Here is a 10,000-nt window from a genome sequence, read left to right as displayed (position 1 = left end):
TTTTACATTTTGTGTGTGTGTGTGTGTGTGTGTGTGTGTGTGTGTGTGTGTGTTTGTATACATTGTCGCCATAGATTCTCAACTTTGTGTTTATACATTTTTATGCATGCCACATATGTAAACGAATTTCCATTTTTTTTGGATGAATCAAGTATATATTATTATTATTATTATTATTATTATTATTATTATTATTATTATTATTATTATTATTATTATTATTATTATTATTATTATTATTGTTGTTGTTGTTGTTGTTGTTGTTGTTGTTGTTGTTGTTAATGCTTTGGAGACTGTAGAACATCTGACACAGCTGCCTCGCAGATTTAGGAGGCTTCATGAGCGGGACAATTATTTTTATTTTTTATTTATTTATTTATTTCTTTCTTGAGGGGAGGGGGGGGGGGGGGGGCGGATTGGTAAGTTGCCTTAAATTGAAATGTACCAATGGGCATGATCTATATTAATTTTCCATGTGCTCGAGGTCATTTGTCACATTGCAAAATGTGCTCCAAGTGACCCACTTAGCAGTGGCGGTTCTAGCCTATTTATAGTGGTGGGGCAAAGAAGAGTCGTCATATATATATATGAGTGACAATTTTCATTCTATATATATATATATATATATATATATATATATATATATATATATATATATATATATAAAAAATTTTTCTTTTTTTTTTCTCTTTTTTTGTTCACCTTAAAAAAAAAATTATTTCAACCACAAATAATCACATTCACAATGAAATGACAATACCAGTAGATTTTAATTATTCCAAACGTAATCAAAAATGAATCACGAAAGAGAATACAACAAAAAAAAAATTAAAGCGAAGAGACATAATGCGACAACACCTTAACTATACAAGTCCATCTCGTTCACTCGAAAAATTAAAAAGATGCTTTTATCCCTCTACGGCGAGATTAATATTTCTGTTACATTACTGGTTTTCAGTAGTAAGTAGTAATTGTAAAGTTTTTATCGAGAAGCAACAACAGCGATATGACTCGAGTTTCATTCAGAGCTCAAATTGCATCATTTTACTGCTGTCTCGGTGGTTAGAATTATTGTGCCGGTGGTGGTAGTGGTTGGAATAGTGGTAGCGATGGTGGTGAAGGAGGAGGAGGAGGAGGAAGAGGAGACGGTGAGGGAGGATGTAATTATGGCAGTGGTTTTGATGGTGCTGTTGGTTAGAATGATAGTTGTGGAGACGATGACGGAAATTATATGATGATGTTGATATTGTTTTTATTGCTATTGTAGTACTTGTTGTTAATGTTGTTGTTGTTAATGATGATGATGATTATGATGACAACGGCGATGTCGTCGACAATGGTGATTACTATACGATATTACAAAGTTTATTCAATCTTAGGCTTTCGCCAATAAATCATAAAATTTGATGACAACATACATTAAGTGGAAAAAAAATGATAATTGGAACCAAACAATAAACTGATACCATAATAACCACACAAAAAGAACAAAAAACAATCGTAATACCACCAATACGTACAATAATAATAATAATAATAACAATAATAATAATAATAAATAATAATAATAATAATAATAATAATAATAATAATAATAATAATAATAATAATAATAATAATAATAACAATAATAATAATATTACCATCACCATTACTACCACCACCATCATTATTACGTTTCCAATCAGTTTTTCTCGTTTTTTTAAATTTGATACCTATAATAGACGAAAATTCCGGTGATTTTGTTAAAGGGTAGTTAAAATATCTACGATTTTATTAACACTGAAAACTACGACTTTTATTTTCCTATTTCAAGTAGGCAGTCTGCTATGACAAGTATCAGTTCCATAGTAAAAAAAAAAAAACAAAGACAAACAAAAACAATGTTTATTTAATCTTAGGCTTTCACCAATAATTCATACAATACAATTAAGACAAAATAATGCTACCAATCTCTCCTCATGCATTCGTTAGACTATAACAATAACGACCGTGTTATCTTTACTCCTTACCCAATCAACCCCTAGCTTCCCGCCTCTTCATCACGAACTATCTTATGTATGTATTAGCTTCAGGACGGGCAAGTACGGAATCTGCCCACCCTTCCTTTAAACGTATCTATTTCCTCTATAACTTAGAATTCAACTCTCTCTTTTCTCAGAAGAGTATTTCTCGTATACTAATTCAATTGTTGAGTAAACCAAAATGGTGGTTGTATTTTATATATTTATTTAGTCGTGACTTTTGAATAAAAGTGTTTTGTTTTATTAGAGGAAATACAATAGAAAATTACATTGTTTTGCAAAAATATTTAGTCTGGCAATAAAAATACAGCGGTAATTACTTTAAGAATTTGAAAAAAAAAGACCTAACAAATTAATTTGTTAAAAAAAATTTTTTTTTAAAATCAAATACGAAAACAATTTAAATAAATGAGTTTTGAGAAGCATTAAAGAAAACGAGAGAAAAAAAAAAAGAAATAATTTAAATGGATAGACAAATATATAAAACAACACAAGTTAATACTAAATTGATATATTAGTAAATTAATAAATTAAATTCAATACTGGAACCTTCCCAATGTCATTACATCAATGGTACCTGCACAAGTAAGGCAATAAATAAGAAAAAGTACGTTTCCCAAAATCTGCATTTAGTGTTCACTGGTTTATAAGGTGGGCTCATTTGAATTAGCCCGACCTAGTACTAGAGAGGCCAGACAGCAAACTCGGAGTTCAGCCAGGCGACGTGACGATGGGATGACGATGTGGGCGGAGTGGAGTGGTTGGGGAGGGGGGGGGGAGTGATAAAAAGAACAGGAGCGTATCCTGGTTTATGCATTACGGGGTGCATGGTGATTCTCAATCTATCAAAAATACACACAAATTGATTTCAGTACGAAGTATCAAGTTTAAGTACTAACTTTTGAAATTATCTAATTTAAATTAGATTATTTCGGACCTGGTAATACAGCATATAACTTGAAAAAACAGGCTGGTATTTGCCCACCCTGCCCATTATTACCAGCCGTCCCTGCCACTTAGTGAAAAGTATTCACAGCTTTTAAAATATCAAACATCACGATTGGTCATTTTATTCAGTCAGAACTAATTACCAAAATGGCCGTCTAAAACCAAGAGCGAAGAGCTGATTGACTTCAATTTCGTTCCTTCTGTAGATTCGGTTACCAGCACTTTGGTCACCTCGACATAACACCGCTTTGAGACGATGGGTCACTACTTATTGTTCAGACGATGAAAGAATGTTATGCATGGATAGGTAAGATATTGAGAGATTAAATTAGGACAGATTTTAATCTAATAGAAACTTTGATCTTTGTCAGTCATCTAGGTGAAATTTATAAAATCGATATGGTAGAATCCCCTGGAGAGGGTATTGTGAGATAGATAGAGGAAATGAGAAACATGGAGATGTCGTGAGAAAAAGTGATGAGAGAGAGAGAGAGAGAGAGAGAGAGAGAGAGAGAGAGAGAGAGAGAGAGAGAGTGAGTGAGTGAGAGAGAGAGAGGGGGGGGGGGAGAAGAGGAGAAAGAGTGAAGGAGAAGGAGATAGATAGGGATATAGAGAAAGAGAAGAGGAGAGAGAGAGAGAGAGAGAGAGAGAGAGAGAGAGAGAGAGAGAGAGAGTGGGGGGGGGGGGGGGCGAGAGAACGAAAGAAAGAAAGGGAGAGAGGGGGGGGGGGAGAGAGAAAGAGAAGGGTAGAGAGATAGATAGATAGATAGATAGATAGATAGATAGATAGATAGATAGATAGATAGATAGATAGATAGATAGATAGATAGAGAGAGAGTGTGTGTGTGTGTGTATGCGTTTGTGAAGGGATGGAGTGGTATCAGGTTTAATATTTTAAGATAAATTAAGGGTTCATTCTTATCAGTGATTGATAATTTTCTGGCAAAATTTTTTTAAGCGTCTTTTTTTGTTCAGCAGCATTAATTGTAGAGTTTATTTGCTGTTCTAAGAGTCCCAGAGAAAACTGGATCTAAGAAGAATCGTGTAAGCACATAATATAAAGGAAAGAAATAAAACAAAAGATGGCGAATACAAAATCACCAAAGCTAAAAATTCAAATATTGAAAGAATTCTCCATGTAAGACAAAGAAGTAAAGAAGAGCACAAGGAAGGACAAACTGGTATATATTCAGAACCTGGTAACGGAAGCTGAAGAAGTAGCCCCAAAGATCAAATAACTCTTTACAAGATTACCAATATACTAAAAGGAAACAACAGTTATAGTCAGAAATTAACTTTAGATGAAAATAATTTGAAATGTTTTATCTGACCTCAAACATAAGATAGAAAGATAGAAAGAATACTTCTTGGACATTTTCAAACGACCAGACCCGCCTTCAATAATTGACATCCCAGAGTCAACAGAAGACCTAAATGTCGACACAGCACCTATAAGGAACAGTAAATTACTAAAGCTACACAAGAATGGAAAAGCTCCAGGAAAGGTTGGTATTTGCCCAGAAATGGTAAAACAAAACATACCAACAACCTCCAAAGTTCTATGCCAACATTTCTCCAATATATAGGATAAAGAAAAAATCCCCGACGAGTGGGGAAAAGGCATAATTTATAAAATATCAATGAAGGGAGGAGATCTTGGGGAATGAAGAACAGGCGAGGAATTAACCAGTATATTTTTTAACCAATCATAACATGGAATTTGTGACATTCATTCACGCGTGCTCGGACAAATATAGTCGTTTGTTAATAAACAACAACGTGAATGAAATCGACCTCTCTCTGATCATTGCTATTGTTTTTATACCGCCAAATGGATGACCAGTTATTACACAATTTTCTCGATATTATAAACTTTTAAGTTTACACGTAGTTTTCTGTGTTGGTTCTAATGATCAAGCGGTAGAACAGTGGGTATTTTACTTAGACAAACAGACATCTATTGTAAAATCTGTGTAGTTTGCTATGTGTTTACAAATCACTGCCATTTTTTACATCACGACGACTGTCCGAGAGGCGTGGTTATGTTCCCTTCCACTAGGTGTCTATTACATTAATGTCAATTGGATTCAATTGTCTGATGTCACGTCGCACAGCAACGGCTGTCATCATGGTTCTAAACAAAGAAAATCGGTACTTTTTATTCTTCATGCTGGCTAGAACTTTTCATCTGTCTTGTGATCAGAATGTATAAAAGTCAAAACAAGATCATATATATATATATAATCTTTTTCTCCTCTTGATACACTTTTATGCTCGTCGTAGAAATAGTTCATAAGGGCGTCCGTCATTGTTCCGATAGTTTAGAGCCAATTACTAAGTTACCATGCGTCATTAGGAAGGAAGTGACGTTACGACTGTTTAAGCGTATTACCAGAAAAGTATTCACGTAACAATAATGCCGCTGTGCAAATTTTGATGAGATGTCACAAGATAAACAATACCGCGACCCATAAAAAAATCGCATCGCGGCACTATTTGACTTAAAATGAGAATGATCATGGGATAGGTTGGTAATACATACGCAATTCGTGATGCGTGATACGTATGATCTGCTAAACTTCTCTATTCTAATGACCACATATTTCCAAAGAATTGTTATACTCATCCAATATAAATAAATAGACAATACTTGTCCCACTGTAGTTAAGGACGCATTAAACAATTTCAATCAATACTGTCTGATAGGGGCTCCTGACCTCCCATAGTGGGCAAGGAGGTACATACTGTGTCCCTTTTCTCCCTATATCTGTTTTCCAACATGCTTTCTGTCTTTCTCTTGGAATGAGATTACTTTGTTTTGTCCAGGCCCTGGCCGGATACCCTAGCTGGGAGGGAAACAGTCAAATGAATAGTTAGAGTTTTGGGAGATGATGTTTTTGTCCTTGTAAATCATCTCCTGTTATGCACTGTATTGTTTTGTTTTACATATACATGATTTGTAAACATTTGAGTGTATCCCTCTTAGTTGGGACCTGTGCTTGTGTCTGGATGAGAATTTTAGGTGATCTCAAACTAAGTACTTTGATAGTGTGCTCTTGGAATCTAACAATTGTTTCCTATTTGAATCAATTCCCCTTTGTCTTACATTTTCTTGGGTGCTTAAATTGTAATTCTAGAACTTTTTACGATCCCATTTTTAAAATATTTTTTTTCTGGCACTGATATGACCTTAATGTGTTGCAAGCGCCGTAAAACCCTTAAAACAAGAAAACAAATCAATACTGTGCCTTTTAAAAACAATTAACTAATTCCATCAATACCTGCTCTCTTATCAATAATTCTTTGCTTCCAAAGATGTTCAATTCAGAAAGTCTACCAAATAAGCAGCGGCGTGGCATGCTTACAGTATAAAGTGGTGCCAGACGAAAATGACTTACACATGCTACATGTGTAAATATAAAAGAAAGAAAAAAAACCCTACATACTTGTAAAGTAAATTTGCATGGTGATGTTTCTATTCCTGCAAATCTTTTCAATAGTTTGTTTATATAAATCACGAACGAATATATTGATTCGAGTTTGGACACTGAGGGAAATGGCTAAAGGGACACATGCAGACATTGAATGTCAATCGAACAAAGGGTAATTTCAAAACTTACAAAGCGTAAGAATGTAAACAGACCATGGCCTATTAAAAGAGTAAAAGAGTAGTTACGTCATGAAACAGCCCCATTCCACTTCGGAAATCAAACATGACACCATACAAGATCTCTCTCTCTCTCTCTCTCTCTCTCTCTCTCTCTCTCTCTCTCTCTCTCTCTCTCTCTCTCTCTCTCTCTCTCTCTCTCTCTTTCTCTCTCTCTCTCTCTATCTATCTATCTATCTATCTACCTATCTGTGTGTGTGTGTGTGTATGTGAGATGAACGCGCACGCACACACACACACACACACACACACACAAAGTCAAACACGCATATTCACGCGAAGATCATGCATTTAGCATATAGCATCACTATCAAGAAATGTTTGACTAACTCGTTCACATTCTTCATAGCAGCATATATAATAATAATATATAATTAATATATAATAATCTATAATAATAATAATAATAAATAATAATATAATAATAATTAATAATATATAATAATAATAATAATAATAATAATATATAATAATAATAATAATAATGAATATAATAAAAATGATAATAATAATAATAATAATAATATAATAATAATAATAATAATATAATAATAATAATAATAATAATAATAATAATATATAATAATAATAATAATAATAATAAATAATAATAATAATAATATAATAATAATAATAATAAATAATAATAATAATAATAATAATAATAATAATATTATACAATAATCACGACACAAGAGAGAAACAAATGAACTTGTTAATAATCGTGATTCGATAATAATAAGATGTAACTATTATGATTTATAAAGATTTTATTACAACAGTACACGTTTCATCACTGTGGCCCCTCGGGCCGAAAAGATTGATGAAAGACAGAAACGGGCGCTTAAATGACCTAAATAGTGTCGAAAGCGCCGTTAAACACCTAAAAACAAACAAAACAAAGATGGTCGAAGTTACCATACTATGACTAGGACGTAAATGACCAACATTAGCTATTTTTCCCCAGTCCAACAGAGTTGGAGCAAAAATTTCTCGGCACCTGAGGCGGGTTTTTTCTCGTATGTGAAGATGGTAAAAATTCGAGCCAGGTATTCAATGTGGCAACAATATAGTACATTATAATAATAGCCTTAAATGGTGCCAGCAACAATCCGCACCTTGCAATCGTTTGAGTGGGGAAATCCAGTCACTCGCTCAGCCATGGTACACAGTCGCTGACAGTCATCAACGGACTGTGTGAATCGGGAGAAAAGCGTGGGTAGAAGGCGTTGTGACAGAAAGGGAGTCTGTTTCGCACTGTTGATAAAAGGCGATTTATACCATTTCTCAGTTTTATATATTTTTAAAAATGCTGTTATCCATTTTTAAAACATGGATGTGGTGCCAGGCACCATTTGAACCAATAGAGCCACGCCCCTGCAAATAAGATAAAAGAGAATGTATTGTGCGCGACTTGTTACGTTTCATTCATATTCATCTTAATAATGATAAAAAAAACATGTTTTTATATAGGATTATTTGGAGAGAATAAAAAAGAAACAAATTAAAAGGTCGACGAAGCTCTGACATCTTGCTAAATAGATAGAATGCCTTCCGATAACCAGTAGAAATTGTTCCAATTAAGCGGCTGTTCTGATAAAGCGGTTTTTCTGATTAAGCGGCTTTACAATTAATGGGGTCAACTGAATTACTTAAGATCCAATATAAAATTATACCAAATCCCCACAAGTTTCCCATGATGCCCCAATCACGGGAAAGCCATGTCACGGAGATTGTGTGAAATGAAATACTATAGATTTATATTTGCCATAAAATGCTTAACGATGTCTTTCGACTTAGAAAAAAGAAAAAAAAAATCAAAGTCCCTCTTTTACCCCTGTATCTGTGGTTCAATAATGGCGACAAGCGCTTAGAGTCTGGTGTCTCGGAGTTACAGTGCTATTATTATTATTATTATTATTATTATTATTATTATTATTATTATTATTATTATTATTATTATTATTATTATTATTAGTATTATTATTATTATCATTATTATTATTATTAGTATTATTATTATTATTACAATACAACATATTTTCTCCTGTTATGTCTTATATTGCGCATAAGTCCGTTATGTATTGAAAATATAAGTATGCCCATGTACATTTCGGAGTCATTTATATTTTAAAACATTATTTTTGAACCATTACAGTCCAAAAAGCTTTGACGATGAAGAGTTTGGTATCGCCATGTCTATTCTCTCGTTCCTCTCTCACATTTCCCAAAATCAATGAACACATAAATCTTAGCATGTTCGGATATGGCTGCCCCGTGGCAGTTATAGGTCCCTGGTCCAATCAAAGAGATTGCTTTCTGTAAAATGCATGGCTCGTCTCTATTCACCGAGCTTCTCGTCGTGTTGGACGACAAGAATGAATGACAAAATGAATTGGATGTCAGATGAATGAAATAAACAAAATAGGGAAATCAAAGCTTTGGTTAATAAATTAACGGTTGGTTAAAAACGACGATAATGACCTTAAACCAAGCGGGGCAAATGTAATTAGTAGTTTGATAATTACTTGTTCCTGTTTTTACAAAAGCCACATAGTCTTGGCATTATTGAATATTATAATAACATACATCACAATCTCTAGAGAACATTGAATTTTTCTGTATCGGACAACTCAGTGGTACAATTGGATTCAATAGTCTGATGTCACGTCGCCCAGCAACGGCGGCCATCGTGATTCTAAACAAAGAAAATCGGTACTTTTTATTCTTCATGCTAGCTACAACTTTTCATATGTCTTGTGATCAGAATGTGTAAAAGTCAAAACATGATCAGATTTATAATGTTTTTCTCCTCTGGATACAGTTTTATGCTCGTCAGAGAAGTATTTCATAAGGGCGTCCACCATTGTTCCGATAGTTTAGAGCCTGTTACTAAGTTACCATGCGTCATTACGAGGGAAGTGACGTCATGACTGGTGAAGCGTATTGAAACCACAGCATGTCGTATTTTTGATATATGTGCTCCTTTCTTTGCTATAAAAATCCTGTCGTGTGTCCGTGTGTGCAAACATAGTGTGTTATTACGACAATAGTTTTATAGATAGTATGCGCTTGGTTAAGAAGCTCACAACATTGCCACCCGGAAGTATAACGGACCAACACACAAATCTATGTGTAACCTTGAACGTTTATAGTCTGGTTAATGCAGTTTAGTGAGAATTACTCTTAAACACGGATGGTAAAAAAAAAAAACAATAACAACGGCCTGAGTGACGTCATCTTCGTTCTCTCTATATTTTGATGTAATGCGCTTAAGTTTAAACCAACACATATTTCTGCGTGAACGTCAGTAAGGTCTTTGTAATTGTTTTTTGCCATCCAAATTTATGAGTAATTCTAT

The sequence above is a fragment of the Berghia stephanieae genome, chromosome 6 (assembly GCF_034508935.2).
Source record: "Berghia stephanieae isolate SIO BIC M18660-M18661 chromosome 6, UCSD_Bste_1.3, whole genome shotgun sequence".
Classification (NCBI taxonomy): domain Eukaryota; kingdom Metazoa; phylum Mollusca; class Gastropoda; order Nudibranchia; family Aeolidiidae; genus Berghia; species Berghia stephanieae.
Note: the sequence above shows the minus strand (reverse complement) of the source record.